Genomic DNA, 15,674 nt, shown 5'->3' on the forward strand with positions numbered 1-15,674 from the left:
ACGCCCGGCCTCTGGAGAGACTCGCCTGGCCCCTGGAGAGACTCGCCCGGCCTCTGGAGAGACCCGCCCGGCCTCTGAAGAGACTCGCCCGGCCCCTGGAGAGACTCGCTCGACGACTGGAGAGACTCGCCCAGCCTCTGGAGAGACTCGCCTGGTCTCTAAACAGACTCGCCCGGCCCCTGGAGAGACTCGCCCGGCCCATGGAGAGACTCGCCCTGCCGCTGGAAAGACTCGCCCTGCCCCTGGAGAGGCTAGCCCGGCCCCTGGAGAGACTCGCCCGATCCCTGAAGAGACTAGCCCGGCCTCTGGAGAGACTCGCCAGGCTTCTGCAGAGACTCGCACAGCCTCTGGAGAGACTCGCCTGGCCTATGGAAAGACTCGACCGGCAACTGGGGAGACTTGCCCGGCCACTGGGGATACTCGCCCAGCCTCTGGAGGGACTCGCCCGGCCTCTGGAGAGATTTGACGGTCCTTTTGAGAGACTCGCCCGGCCTCTGAAGAGACTCGCCCGGCCCCTGGAGAGACTCGCCTGGCCCCTGGTGAGACTCGCCCAGCCCCTGGAGAGACTCGCCCGGCCGCTGGAGAGACTCGCCCTGCCTCTGGAAAGACTCGCCCGGCCCCTGGAGAGGCTCGCCCGGCCCCTGGAGAGACTCACCCGACCTCCGGAGAGACTCGCCCGGCCCCTGGAGAGACTCTCCCGGCCTATGGAGAGACTCACCGGGCCTCTGTAGAGATTCGCCCGGCCTCTAAAAAGACTCGCCCGGCCCCTAGAGAGACTCGCCGGGCCTCTGTAGAGATTCGCCCGGCCTCTGGAAAGACTCGCCCGGCCTCTGGAAAGACTCGCCCGGCATCTGGGGAGACTCGCCCGACCTCTGGGGAGACTCGCCCGGCCTATGGAGAGACTCGCCGGGCCTCTGTAGAGATTCGCCCGGCCTCTAAAAAGACTCGCCCGGCCCCTAGAGAGACTCGCCCGGCCTCTGGAGAGATTCGCCCGGCCTCTGGAAAGACTCGCCTGGCCTCTGGAAAGACTCGCGCGGCCTCTGGGGACACTCGCCCAACCTCTGTAGAGATTCGCCCTGCCTCTGGAGAGACTTGCCCGGCCCCTGGAGAGACTCGCCTGTCCTCTGCAGAGACTCACCCGGCTTCTGAAGAGACTCGCCTGGCCCCTGGAGAGACTCGCCCGACCCCTGGTGAGACTAGCCCGGCCTCTGGAGAGACTCGCCCGGTCTCTGTAGAGACTCGCCCGGCCCCTGGAGAGACTCGCCCGGCCCCTGGAGAGATTCGCCCAGCCTATGTAGAGACACGCCCAGCCTCTGGAAAGACTCGCCCGGCCACTGGGGAGACTCGCCTGGCCTCTGGAGAGACTCGCCTGGCCCCTGGAGAGACTCGCTGGCCTCTGTAGAGATTCGCCCGGCCTCTGGAGAGACTCGCCTGGCCTCTGGAGAGACTTGCCCGGCCTCTGGAGAGACTCGCCCTGCCTCTGGAGAGACTCGCCTGGCCTCTGGAGAGACTCGCCTTGCCTCTGGAGAGATTCGCCCGGCGCCTGGAGGGACTCGCCCGGCTACTGGAGAGATTCGCCCGGCCCCTGGAGAAACTCGCCCGGCCTCTGTAGAGACTCGCCCGGCCTGTGGAGAGACTCGCCCGGCCTCTGTAGAGATTCGCCTGGCCTCTGGAGAGACTCGCCTGGCACCTAAAGAGACTCGCCCTGCCTCTGTAGAGATTCGCCTGGCCTCTGGAGAGACTCGCCCGGCACCTAAAGAGACTCGACCTGCCTCTGTAGTCTCGCATGGCCCCTGGAGAGACTCGCCCGGCCTCTGGAGAGACTCGCCTGGCCTCTGGAGAGACTCGCACTGCCTCTGGAGAGACTTGCCCGACCTCTGTAGAGATACGCCCGGCCTCTGGAGAGACTCGCCTGGCCCCTGGAGAGACTCGCCCGGCCTCTGGAGAGACCCGCCCGGCCTCTGAAGAGACTCGCCCGGCCCCTGGAGAGACTCGCTCGACGACTGGAGAGACTCGCCCAGCCTCTGGAGAGACTCGCCTGGTCTCTAAACAGACTCGCCCGGTCCCTGGAGAGACTCGAACGGCCCCTGGAGAGACTCGCCCTGCCACTGGAAAGACTCGCCCTGCCCCTGGAGAGGCTAGCCCGGCCCCTGGAGAGACTCGCCCGATCCCTGAAGAGACTAGCCCGGCCTCTGGAGAGACTCACCTGGTCTCTAAAGAGACTCGCCCGGCCCCTGGAGAGACTCGCCCGGCCCCTGAAGAGACTCGTCCTGCCTCTGGAAAGACTCGCCCAGCCTCTTTAGACACTCGCCAGGCCTCTGCACAGACTCGCACAGCCTCTGGAGAGACTTGCCTGGCCTATGGAAAGACTCGACCGGCCAATGAGGAGACTTGCCCGGCCACTGGGGATACTCGCCCAGCCTCTGGAGGGACTCGCCCGGCCTCTGGAGAGATTTGACGGTCCTTTTGAGAGACTCGCCCGGCCTCTGAAGAGACTCGCCCGGCCCCTGGAGAGACTCGCCTGGCCCCTGGTGAGACTCGCCCGGCCCCTAGAGAGACTCGCCCAGCCTCTGGAGAGATTCGCCCGGCCTCTGGAAAGACTCGCCCGGCCTCTGGAAAGACTCGCCCGGCATCTGGGGAGACTCGCCCGACCTCTGGGGAGACTCGCCCGGCCTCTGGAGAGACTCGCCCGGCCTCTGGAGAGACTCTCCAGGCCTCTGGAAAGACTGGCCCAGCCTCTGGAAAGACTCGTCCGGCCTCTGGAGAGACTCGCCCGACCCCTTGACAGATTCGCTCGGCCTATGGAGAGACACGCCCGGCCTCTGGAGAGACTCGTCCGGCCTCTGGATTGACACGCCCGGCCTCTGTAGAGATTCGCCCTGCCTCCAGAGAGACTCGCCCGGCCACTGTAGAGACTCGCCCGACCCCTGGAGAGATTCGCCCAGCCTATGGAGAGACACGCCCAGCCTCTGGAAAGACTCGCCCGGCCACTGGGGAGACTCGCCCGGCCTCTGGAGAGACTCGCCTGGCCCCTGGAGAGACTCGCCGGCCTCTGTAGAGATTCGCTCGGCCTCTGGAGAGACTCGCCCGGCCCCTGAAGAGACTCGCCCGGCTTCTGTAGACATTCGCCCGGCCTCTGCAGAGACTTGACCGGCCTCTGGGGAGACTCGCCCGGCCACTGGGGAGACTCACCCTGCCTCTGGATAGACCCACCTGGCCCCTGAGAGACTCGTCCGTCCTCAGGAGAGATTCACCTGGCCCCTGGAGAGACTCGCCCTGCCTCTGGAGAGACTCGCCCGGCCCCTGTAGAGACTCGCACGGCCCCTGGAGACACTCGCCCGGCCTCTGGAAAGACTCTCCCGGCCTCTGGATTGACTCGCCCGGCCTCTGGAGAGACTCGTCCGGCCTCTGGAGAGATTCGCCCTGCCTCCAGAGAGACTCGTCCGGCCTCTGGAGAGACTCCCCCGGCCCCTGGAGAGAATCGCCCAGTCTCTGGAGAGACTAGTCCAGCCTCTGGAGAGACTCGCCCGGCACCTGGAGAGACTCGCCTGGCCCCTGGTGAGACTAGCCCGGCCTCTGTAGAGACTCGCCTGGCCCCTGGAGTGACTCGCCCGGCCTCCGGAGAGACTCGCCCGGCCTCTGGAAAGACTCGCCCGCCCAATGGGGAGACTCACCCGGCCTCTGGCAAGACTCGCCCGGCCTCTGGAGAGACTTGCCCGACCTCTGTAGAGATACGCCCGGCCTCTGGAGAGACTCGCCTGGCCTGTGGAGAGACTCGCCTGGTCTCTATAGAGACTCGCCCGGCCCCTGGAGAGACTCGCCCGGCCCCTGAAGAGACTCGCCCTGCCTCTGGAAAGACTCGCCCGGCCTCTTTAGACACTCGCCAGGCCTCTGCAGAGACTCGCACAGCCTCTGGAGAGACTCGCCTGGCCTCTGCAAAAACTCGCCCGGCCACTGGGGAGAGTCGCCCGGCCTCTGGAGAGATTCGCCCGGCCTCTGGAAAGACTCGCCCTGCCACTGGGCAGACTCGTTTGGCCTCTGGAAAGACTCGCCCGGCCTCTGGGGAGACTCGCCCGACCTCTGTAGAGATTCGCCCGGCCTCTGGAGAGACTCGCCCGGCCTCTGGAGAGATTCGCCCGGCCTCTGGAAAGACTCGCCCGGCCCCTAGAGAGACTCGCCTGCCCTCTGGAGAGATTCGCCCGGCCTCTGGAAAGATTCACCCGGCCTCTGTAGAGACTCGCCCGGCCTGCGGAGAGACTCGCCCGGCCTCTGTAGAGACTCGCCCGGCCCCTGGAGAGACTCGCCCGCTCACTTTAGAGATTCGCCCGGCCTCTGGAGAGACTCGCCCGGCCTCTAAAGAGACTCGCCCGGCCTCTGGAGAGACTCGCCTGGCCTCTGCAAAGACTCGCCCGGCCACTGGGGAGACTCGCCCGGCCTCTGGAGAGACTCGCCCGGCCTCTGGAAAGACTCGCCCGGCCTCTGGGGAGACTCGCCCAACCTCTGTAGAGATTCGATCTGCCTCTGGAGAGACTCGCCCGGCCTCTGTAGAGATTCGACCGGCCTCTGGAGAGACTTGCCCGGCCCCCGGAGAGACTCGCCTGGCTTCTGCAGAGTCTCACCCGGCTTCTGATGAGACTCGCCCGGCCCTGGAGAGACTCGCCCGACCCCTGGTGAGACTAGCCCGGCCTCTGGAGAGACTCGCACGGTCTCTGAAGAGACTCGCCCGGCCCCTGGAGAGACTCGCTCGGCCTCTGGAGAGACTCGCCCTGCCTCTGGTAAAACTCGCTCTGCCCCTGGATAGGCTAGCCCGGCCTCTGGAGAGACTCGCCCGGCCTCTGGAGAGACTTGTCCGGCCCCTGGAAAGACTCGCCGGCCTCTGTAGAGATTCGCCTGGCCTCTGAAGAGTCTTGCCCGGCCTCTGGAGAGACTTGCCCGGCCTCTGAAAAGACTCGTCTGGCTACTGGGGAGACTCGCCCGGCCTCTGGAGAGACTCGCCCGGCCTTTGTAGAGATACGCCCGGCCTCTGGAGAGACTCGCCCGGCCTCTGTAGAGATTCGCCCGGCCTCTGGAGAAACTCGCCCGTCCCCTGGAGAGACTCGCCCGGCCTCTGGAGAGACTCGCCTGGACCCTGGAGAAACTCACCCGGCCTCTGAATAGACTCGCCCGGCCCCTGGAGAGACTCGCCTGGCCCCTGGTGAGACTAGCCCGGCCTCTGTAGAGACTCGCCTGGCCCCTGGAGTGACTCGCCCGGCCTCCGGAGAGACTCGCCCGGCCTCTGGAAAGACTCGCCCGCCCAATGGGGAGACTCACCCGGCCTCTGGCAAGACTCGTCCGGCCTCTGGAGAGACTTGCCCGACCTCTGTAGAGATACGCCCAGTCTCTGGAGAGACTCGCCTGGCCCCTGGAGAGACTCGCCCGGCCTCTGGAGAGACCCGCCCGGCCTCTGAAGAGACTCGCCCGGCCCCTGGAGAGACTCGCTCGACGACTGGAGAGACTCGCCCAGCCTCTGGAGAGACTCGCCTGGTCTCTAAACAGACTCGCCCGGCCCCTGGAGAGACTCGCCCGGCCCATGGAGAGACTCGCCCTGCCGCTGGAAAGACTCGCCCTGCCCCTGGAGAGGCTAGCCCGGCCCCTGGAGAGACTCGCCCGATCCCTGAAGAGACTAGCCCGGCCTCTGGAGAGACTCGCCAGGCTTCTGCAGAGACTCGCACAGCCTCTGGAGAGACTCGCCTGGCCTATGGAAAGACTCGACCGGCAACTGGGGAGACTTGCCCGGCCACTGGGGATACTCGCCCAGCCTCTGGAGGGACTCGCCCGGCCTCTGGAGAGATTTGACGGTCCTTTTGAGAGACTCGCCCGGCCTCTGAAGAGACTCGCCCGGCCCCTGGAGAGACTCGCCTGGCCCCTGGTGAGACTCGCCCAGCCCCTGGAGAGACTCGCCCGGCCGCTGGAGAGACTCGCCCTGCCTCTGGAAAGACTCGCCCGGCCCCTGGAGAGGCTCGCCCGGCCCCTGGAGAGACTCACCCGACCTCCGGAGAGACTCGCCCGGCCCCTGGAGAGACTCTCCCGGCCTATGGAGAGACTCGCCGGGCCTCTGTAGAGATTCGCCCGGCCTCTAAAAAGACTCACCCGGCCCCTAGAGAGACTCGCCGGGCCTCTGTAGAGATTCGCCCGGCCTCTGGAAAGACTCGCCCGGCCTCTGGAAAGACTCGCCCGGCATCTGGGGAGACTCGCCCGACCTCTGGGGAGACTCGCCCGGCCTATGGAGAGACTCGCCGGGCCTCTGTAGAGATTCGCCCGGCCTCTAAAAAGACTCGCCCGGCCCCTAGAGAGACTCGCCCGGCCTCTGGAGAGATTCGCCCGGCCTCTGGAAAGACTCGCCTGGCCTCTGGAAAGACTCGCGCGGCCTCTGGGGACACTCGCCCAACCTCTGTAGAGATTCGCCCTGCCTCTGGAGAGACTTGCCCGGCCCCTGGAGAGACTCGCCTGTCCTCTGCAGAGACTCACCCGGCTTCTGAAGAGACTCGCCTGGCCCCTGGAGAGACTCGCCCGACCCCTGGTGAGACTAGCCCGGCCTCTGGAGAGACTCGCCCGGTCTCTGTAGAGACTCGCCCGGCCCCTGGAGAGACTCGCCCGGCCCCTGGAGAGATTCGCCCAGCCTATGTAGAGACACGCCCAGCCTCTGGAAAGACTCGCCCGGCCACTGGGGAGACTCGCCTGGCCTCTGGAGAGACTCGCCTGGCCCCTGGAGAGACTCGCTGGCCTCTGTAGAGATTCGCCCGGCCTCTGGAGAGACTCGCCTGGCCTCTGGAGAGACTTGCCCGGCCTCTGGAGAGACTCGCCCTGCCTCTGGAGAGACTCGCCTGGCCTCTGGAGAGACTCGCCTTGCCTCTGGAGAGATTCGCCCGGCGCCTGGAGGGACTCGCCCGGCTACTGGAGAGATTCGCCCGGCCCCTGGAGAAACTCGCCCGGCCTCTGTAGAGACTCGCCCGGCCTGTGGAGAGACTCGCCCGGCCTCTGTAGAGATTCGCCTGGCCTCTGGAGAGACTCGCCTGGCACCTAAAGAGACTCGCCCTGCCTCTGTAGAGATTCGCCTGGCCTCTGGAGAGACTCGCCCGGCACCTAAAGAGACTCGACCTGCCTCTGTAGTCTCGCATGGCCCCTGGAGAGACTCGCCCGGCCTCTGGAGAGACTCGCCTGGCCTCTGGAGAGACTCGCACTGCCTCTGGAGAGACTTGCCCGACCTCTGTAGAGATACGCCCGGCCTCTGGAGAGACTCGCCTGGCCCCTGGAGAGACTCGCCCGGCCTCTGGAGAGACCCGCCCGGCCTCTGAAGAGACTCGCCCGGCCCCTGGAGAGACTCGCTCGACGACTGGAGAGACTCGCCCAGCCTCTGGAGAGACTCGCCTGGTCTCTAAACAGACTCGCCCGGCCCCTGGAGAGACTCGAACGGCCCCTGGAGAGACTCGCCCTGCCACTGGAAAGACTCGCCCTGCCCCTGGAGAGGCTAGCCCGGCCCCTGGAGAGACTCGCCCGATCCCTGAAGAGACTAGCCCGGCCTCTGGAGAGACTCACCTGGTCTCTAAAGAGACTCGCCCGGCCCCTGGAGAGACTCGCCCGGCCCCTGAAGAGACTCGTCCTGCCTCTGGAAAGACTCGCCCAGCCTCTTTAGACACTCGCCAGGCCTCTGCACAGACTCGCACAGCCTCTGGAGAGACTTGCCTGGCCTATGGAAAGACTCGACCGGCCAATGAGGAGACTTGCCCGGCCACTGGGGATACTCGCCCAGCCTCTGGAGGGACTCTCCAGGCCTCTGGAAAGACTGGCCCAGCCTCTGGAAAGACTCGTCCGGCCTCTGGAGAGACTCGCCCGACCCCTTGACAGATTCGCTCGGCCTATGGAGAGACACGCCCGGCCTCTGGAGAGACTCGTCCGGCCTCTGGATTGACACGCCCGGCCTCTGTAGAGATTCGCCCTGCCTCCAGAGAGACTCGCCCGGCCACTGTAGAGACTCGCCCGACCCCTGGAGAGATTCGCCCAGCCTATGGAGAGACACGCCCAGCCTCTGGAAAGACTCGCCCGGCCACTGGGGAGACTCGCCCGGCCTCTGGAGAGACTCGCATGGCCCCTGGAGAGACTCGCCGGCCTCTGTAGAGATTCGCTCGGCCTCTGGAGAGACTCGCCCGGCCCCTGAAGAGACTCGCCCGGCTTCTGTAGACATTCGCCCGGCCTCTGCAGAGACTTGACCGGCCTCTGGGGAGACTCGCCCGGCCACTGGGGAGACTCACCCTGCCTCTGGATAGACCCACCTGGCCCCTGAGAGACTCGTCCGTCCTCAGGAGAGATTCACCTGGCCCCTGGAGAGACTCGCCCTGCCTCTGGAGAGACTCGCCCGGCCCCTGTAGAGACTCGCACGGCCCCTGGAGACACTCGCCCGGCCTCTGGAAAGACTCTCCCGGCCTCTGGATTGACTCGCCCGGCCTCTGGAGAGACTCGTCCGGCCTCTGGAGAGATTCGCCCTGCCTCCAGAGAGACTCGTCCGGCCTCTGGAGAGACTCCCCCGGCCCCTGGAGAGAATCGCCCAGTCTCTGGAGAGACTAGTCCAGCCTCTGGAGAGACTCGCCCGGCACCTGGAGAGACTCGCCTGGCCCCTGGTGAGACTAGCCCGGCCTCTGTAGAGACTCGCCTGGCCCCTGGAGTGACTCGCCCGGCCTCCGGAGAGACTCGCCCGGCCTCTGGAAAGACTCGCCCGCCCAATGGGGAGACTCACCCGGCCTCTGGCAAGACTCGCCCGGCCTCTGGAGAGACTTGCCCGACCTCTGTAGAGATACGCCCGGCCTCTGGAGAGACTCGCCTGGCCTGTGGAGAGACTCGCCTGGTCTCTATAGAGACTCGCCCGGCCCCTGGAGAGACTCGCCCGGCCCCTGAAGAGACTCGCCCTGCCTCTGGAAAGACTCGCCCGGCCTCTTTAGACACTCGCCAGGCCTCTGCAGAGACTCGCACAGCCTCTGGAGAGACTCGCCTGGCCTCTGCAAAAACTCGCCCGGCCACTGGGGAGAGTCGCCCGGCCTCTGGAGAGATTCGCCCGGCCTCTGGAAAGACTCGCCCTGCCACTGGGCAGACTCGTTTGGCCTCTGGAAAGACTCGCCCGGCCTCTGGGGAGACTCGCCCGACCTCTGTAGAGATTCGCCCGGCCTCTGGAGAGACTCGCCCGGCCTCTGGAGAGATTCGCCCGGCCTCTGGAAAGACTCGCCCGGCCCCTAGAGAGACTCGCCTGCCCTCTGGAGAGATTCGCCCGGCCTCTGGAAAGATTCACCCGGCCTCTGTAGAGACTCGCCCGGCCTGCGGAGAGACTCGCCCGGCCTCTGTAGAGACTCGCCCGGCCCCTGGAGAGACTCGCCCGCTCACTTTAGAGATTCGCCCGGCCTCTGGAGAGACTCGCCCGGCCTCTAAAGAGACTCGCCCGGCCTCTGGAGAGACTCGCCTGGCCTCTGCAAAGACTCGCCCGGCCACTGGGGAGACTCGCCCGGCCTCTGGAGAGACTCGCCCGGCCTCTGGAAAGACTCGCCCGGCCTCTGGGGAGACTCGCCCAACCTCTGTAGAGATTCGATCTGCCTCTGGAGAGACTCGCCCGGCCTCTGTAGAGATTCGACCGGCCTCTGGAGAGACTTGCCCGGCCCCCGGAGAGACTCGCCTGGCTTCTGCAGAGTCTCACCCGGCTTCTGATGAGACTCGCCCGGCCCTGGAGAGACTCGCCCGACCCCTGGTGAGACTAGCCCGGCCTCTGGAGAGACTCGCACGGTCTCTGAAGAGACTCGCCCGGCCCCTGGAGAGACTCGCTCGGCCTCTGGAGAGACTCGCCCTGCCTCTGGTAAAACTCGCTCTGCCCCTGGATAGGCTAGCCCGGCCTCTGGAGAGACTCGCCCGGCCTCTGGAGAGACTTGTCCGGCCCCTGGAAAGACTCGCCGGCCTCTGTAGAGATTCGCCTGGCCTCTGAAGAGTCTTGCCCGGCCTCTGGAGAGACTTGCCCGGCCTCTGAAAAGACTCGTCTGGCTACTGGGGAGACTCGCCCGGCCTCTGGAGAGACTCGCCCGGCCTTTGTAGAGATACGCCCGGCCTCTGGAGAGACTCGCCCGGCCTCTGTAGAGATTCGCCCGGCCTCTGGAGAAACTCGCCCGTCCCCTGGAGAGACTCGCCCGGCCTCTGGAGAGACTCGCCTGGACCCTGGAGAAACTCACCCGGCCTCTGAATAGACTCGCCCGGCCCCTGGAGAGACTCGCCTGGCCCCTGGTGAGACTAGCCCGGCCTCTGTAGAGACTCGCCTGGCCCCTGGAGTGACTCGCCCGGCCTCCGGAGAGACTCGCCCGGCCTCTGGAAAGACTCGCCCGCCCAATGGGGAGACTCACCCGGCCTCTGGCAAGACTCGTCCGGCCTCTGGAGAGACTTGCCCGACCTCTGTAGAGATACGCCCAGTCTCTGGAGAGACTCGCCTGGCCCCTGGAGAGACTCGCCCGGCCTCTGGAGAGACCCGCCCGGCCTCTGAAGAGACTCGCCCGGCCCCTGGAGAGACTCGCTCGACGACTGGAGAGACTCGCCCAGCCTCTGGAGAGACTCGCCTGGTCTCTAAACAGACTCGCCCGGCCCCTGGAGAGACTCGCCCGGCCCATGGAGAGACTCGCCCTGCCGCTGGAAAGACTCGCCCTGCCCCTGGAGAGGCTAGCCCGGCCCCTGGAGAGACTCGCCCGATCCCTGAAGAGACTAGCCCGGCCTCTGGAGAGACTCGCCAGGCTTCTGCAGAGACTCGCACAGCCTCTGGAGAGACTCGCCTGGCCTATGGAAAGACTCGACCGGCAACTGGGGAGACTTGCCCGGCCACTGGGGATACTCGCCCAGCCTCTGGAGGGACTCGCCCGGCCTCTGGAGAGATTTGACGGTCCTTTTGAGAGACTCGCCCGGCCTCTGAAGAGACTCGCCCGGCCCCTGGAGAGACTCGCCTGGCCCCTGGTGAGACTCGCCCAGCCCCTGGAGAGACTCGCCCGGCCGCTGGAGAGACTCGCCCTGCCTCTGGAAAGACTCGCCCGGCCCCTGGAGAGGCTCGCCCGGCCCCTGGAGAGACTCACCCGACCTCCGGAGAGACTCGCCCGGCCCCTGGAGAGACTCTCCCGGCCTATGGAGAGACTCGCCGGGCCTCTGTAGAGATTCGCCCGGCCTCTAAAAAGACTCGCCCGGCCCCTAGAGAGACTCGCCGGGCCTCTGTAGAGATTCGCCCGGCCTCTGGAAAGACTCGCCCGGCCTCTGGAAAGACTCGCCCGGCATCTGGGGAGACTCGCCCGACCTCTGGGGAGACTCGCCCGGCCTATGGAGAGACTCGCCGGGCCTCTGTAGAGATTCGCCCGGCCTCTAAAAAGACTCGCCCGGCCCCTAGAGAGACTCGCCCGGCCTCTGGAGAGATTCGCCCGGCCTCTGGAAAGACTCGCCTGGCCTCTGGAAAGACTCGCGCGGCCTCTGGGGACACTCGCCCAACCTCTGTAGAGATTCGCCCTGCCTCTGGAGAGACTTGCCCGGCCCCTGGAGAGACTCGCCTGTCCTCTGCAGAGACTCACCCGGCTTCTGAAGAGACTCGCCTGGCCCCTGGAGAGACTCGCCCGACCCCTGGTGAGACTAGCCCGGCCTCTGGAGAGACTCGCCCGGTCTCTGTAGAGACTCGCCCGGCCCCTGGAGAGACTCGCCCGGCCCCTGGAGAGATTCGCCCAGCCTATGTAGAGACACGCCCAGCCTCTGGAAAGACTCGCCCGGCCACTGGGGAGACTCGCCTGGCCTCTGGAGAGACTCGCCTGGCCCCTGGAGAGACTCGCTGGCCTCTGTAGAGATTCGCCCGGCCTCTGGAGAGACTCGCCTGGCCTCTGGAGAGACTTGCCCGGCCTCTGGAGAGACTCGCCCTGCCTCTGGAGAGACTCGCCTGGCCTCTGGAGAGACTCGCCTTGCCTCTGGAGAGATTCGCCCGGCGCCTGGAGGGACTCGCCCGGCTACTGGAGAGATTCGCCCGGCCCCTGGAGAAACTCGCCCGGCCTCTGTAGAGACTCGCCCGGCCTGTGGAGAGACTCGCCCGGCCTCTGTAGAGATTCGCCTGGCCTCTGGAGAGACTCGCCTGGCACCTAAAGAGACTCGCCCTGCCTCTGTAGAGATTCGCCTGGCCTCTGGAGAGACTCGCCCGGCACCTAAAGAGACTCGACCTGCCTCTGTAGTCTCGCATGGCCCCTGGAGAGACTCGCCCGGCCTCTGGAGAGACTCGCCTGGCCTCTGGAGAGACTCGCACTGCCTCTGGAGAGACTTGCCCGACCTCTGTAGAGATACGCCCGGCCTCTGGAGAGACTCGCCTGGCCCCTGGAGAGACTCGCCCGGCCTCTGGAGAGACCCGCCCGGCCTCTGAAGAGACTCGCCCGGCCCCTGGAGAGACTCGCTCGACGACTAGAGAGACTCGCCCAGCCTCTGGAGAGACTCGCCTGGTCTCTAAACAGACTCGCCCGGCCCCTGGAGAGACTCGAACGGCCCCTGGAGAGACTCGCCCTGCCACTGGAAAGACTCGCCCTGCCCCTGGAGAGGCTAGCCTGGCCCCTGGAGAGACTCGCCCGATCCCTGAAGAGACTAGCCCGGCCTCTGGAGAGACTCACCTGGTCTCTAAAGAGACTCGCCCGGCCCCTGGAGAGACTCGCCCGGCCCCTGAAGAGACTCGTCCTGCCTCTGGAAAGACTCGCCCAGCCTCTTTAGACACTCGCCAGGCCTCTGCACAGACTCGCACAGCCTCTGGAGAGACTTGCCTGGCCTATGGAAAGACTCGACCGGCCAATGAGGAGACTTGCCCGGCCACTGGGGATACTCGCCCAGCCTCTGGAGGGACTCGCCCGGCCTCTGGAGAGATTTGACGGTCCTTTTGAGAGACTCGCCCGGCCTCTGAAGAGACTCGCCCGGCCCCTGGAGAGACTCGCCTGGCCCCTGGTGAGACTCGCCCGGCCCCTAGAGAGACTCGCCCAGCCTCTGGAGAGATTCGCCCGGCCTCTGGAAAGACTCGCCCGGCCTCTGGAAAGACTCGCCCGGCATCTGGGGAGACTCGCCCGACCTCTGGGGAGACTCGCCCGGCCTCTGGAGAGACTCGCCCGGCCTCTGGAGAGATTCGCCCGGCCTCTGGAAAGACTCGCCCGGCCCCTAGAGAGACTCGCCCGGCCTCTGGAGAGATTCGCCCGGCCTCTGGAAAGACTCGCCTGGCCTCTGGAAAGACTCGCGCGGCCTCTGGGGACACTCGCCCAACCTCTGTAGAGATTCGCCCTGCCTCTGGAGAGACTTGCCCGGCCCCTGGAGAGACTCGCCTGTCCTCTGCAGAGACTCACCCGGCTTCTGAAGAGACTCGCCTGGCCCCTGGAGAGACTCGCCCGACCCCTGGTGAGACTAGCCCGGCCTCTGGAGAGACTCGCCCGGTCTCTGTAGAGACTCGCCCGGCCCCTGGAGAGACTCGCCCGGCCCCTGGAGAGACTCGCCCAGCCTCTGTAGAGATTCGCCCGGCCTCTGGAAAGACTCGCCCGGCCTCTGGAAAGACTCGCCCGGCATCTGGGGAGACTCGCCCGACCTCTGGGGAGACTCGCCCGGCCTCTGGAGAGACTCGCCCAGCCTCTGGAGAGATTCGCCCGGCCTCTGGAAAGACTCGCCCGGCCCCTAGAGAGACTCGCCCGGCCTCTGGAGAGATTCGCCCGGCCTCTGGAAAGACTCGCCTGGCCTCTGGAAAGACTCGCGCGGCCTCTGGGGACACTCGCCCAACCTCTGTAGAGATTCGTCCTGCCTCTGGAGAGACTTGCCCGGCCCCTGGAGAGACTCGCCTGTCCTCTGCAGAGACTCACCCGGCTTCTGAAGAGACTCGCCTGGCCCCTGGAGAGACTCGCCCGACCCCTGGTGAGACTAGCCCGGCATCTGGAGAGACTCGCCCGGTCTCTGTAGAGACTCGCCCGGCCCCTGGAGAGACTCGCCCGGCCCCTGGAGAGATTCGCCCAGCCTATGTAGAGACACGCCCAGCCTCTGGAAAGACTCGCCCGGCCACTGGGGAGACTCGCCTGGCCTCTGGAGAGACTCGCCTGGCCCCTGGAGAGACTCGCTGGCCTCTGTAGAGATTCGCCCGGCCTCTGGAGAGACTCGCCTGGCCTCTGGAGAGACTTGCCCGGCCTCTGGAGAGACTCGCCCTGCCTCTGGAGAGACTCGCCTGGCCTCTGGAGAGACTCGCCTTGCCTCTGGAGAGATTCGCCCGGCGCCTGGAGGGACTCGCCCGGCTACTGGAGAGATTCGCCCGGCCCCTGGAGAAACTCGCCCGGCCTCTGTAGAGACTCGCCCGGCCTGTGGAGAGACTCGCCCGGCCTCTGTAGAGATTCGCCTGGCCTCTGGAGAGACTCGCCTGGCACCTAAAGAGACTCGCCCTGCCTCTGTAGAGATTCGCCTGGCCTCTGGAGAGACTCGCCCGGCACCTAAAGAGACTCGACCTGCCTCTGTAGTCTCGCATGGCCCCTGGAGAGACTCGCCCGGCCTCTGGAGAGACTCGCCTGGCCTCTGGAGAGACTCGCACTGCCTCTGGAGAGACTTGCCCGACCTCTGTAGAGATACGCCCGGCCTCTGGAGAGACTCGCCTGGCCCCTGGAGAGACTCGCCCGGCCTCTGGAGAGACCCGCCCGGCCTCTGAAGAGACTCGCCCGGCCCCTGGAGAGACTCGCTCGACGACTGGAGAGACTCGCCCAGCCTCTGGAGAGACTCGCCTGGTCTCTAAACAGACTCGCCCGGCCCCTGGAGAGACTCGAACGGCCCCTGGAGAGACTCGCCCTGCCACTGGAGAGACTCGCCCTGCCCCTGGAGAGGCTAGCCCGGCCCCTGGAGAGACTCGCCCGATCCCTGAAGAGACTAGCCCGGCCTCTGGAGAGACTCACCTGGTCTCTAAAGAGACTCGCCCGGCCCCTGGAGAGACTCGCCCGGCCCCTGAAGAGACTCGTCCTGCCTCTGGAAAGACTCGCCCAGCCTCTTTAGACACTCGCCAGGCCTCTGCACAGACTCGCACAGCCTCTGGAGAGTCTTGCCTGGCCTATGGAAAGACTCGACCGGCCAATGAGGAGACTTGCCCGGCCACTGGGGATACTCGCCCAGCCTCTGGAGGGACTCGCCCGGCCTCTGGAGAGATTTGACGGTCCTTTTGAGAGACTCGCCCGGCCTCTGAAGAGACTCGCCCGGCCCCTGGAGAGACTCGCCTGGCCCCTGGTGAGACTCGCCCGGCCCCTAGAGAGACTCGCCCAGCCTCTGGAGAGATTCGCCCGGCCTCTGGAAAGACTCGCCCGGCCTCTGGAAAGACTCGCCCGGCATCTGGGGAGACTCGCCCGACCTCTGGGGAGACTCGCCCGGCCTCTGGAGAGACTCGCCCGGCCTCTGGAGAGATTCGCCCGGCCTCTGGAAAGACTCGCCCGGCCCCTAGAGAGACTCACCCTGCCTCTGGAGAGATTCGCCCGGCCTCTGGAAAGACTCGCCCGGCCTCTGTAGAGACTCGCCCGGCCTGTGGAGAGACTCGCCTGGCCTCTGTAGAGACTCGCCCGGCCACTTTAGAGCTTCGCCCGGCCTCTGGAGAGACTCGCCCGGCCCCTGGATAGGCTAGCCCG

This window comes from Eleutherodactylus coqui, chromosome 12 (assembly GCF_035609145.1).
Source record: "Eleutherodactylus coqui strain aEleCoq1 chromosome 12, aEleCoq1.hap1, whole genome shotgun sequence".
Lineage (NCBI taxonomy): Eukaryota > Metazoa > Chordata > Amphibia > Anura > Eleutherodactylidae > Eleutherodactylus > Eleutherodactylus coqui.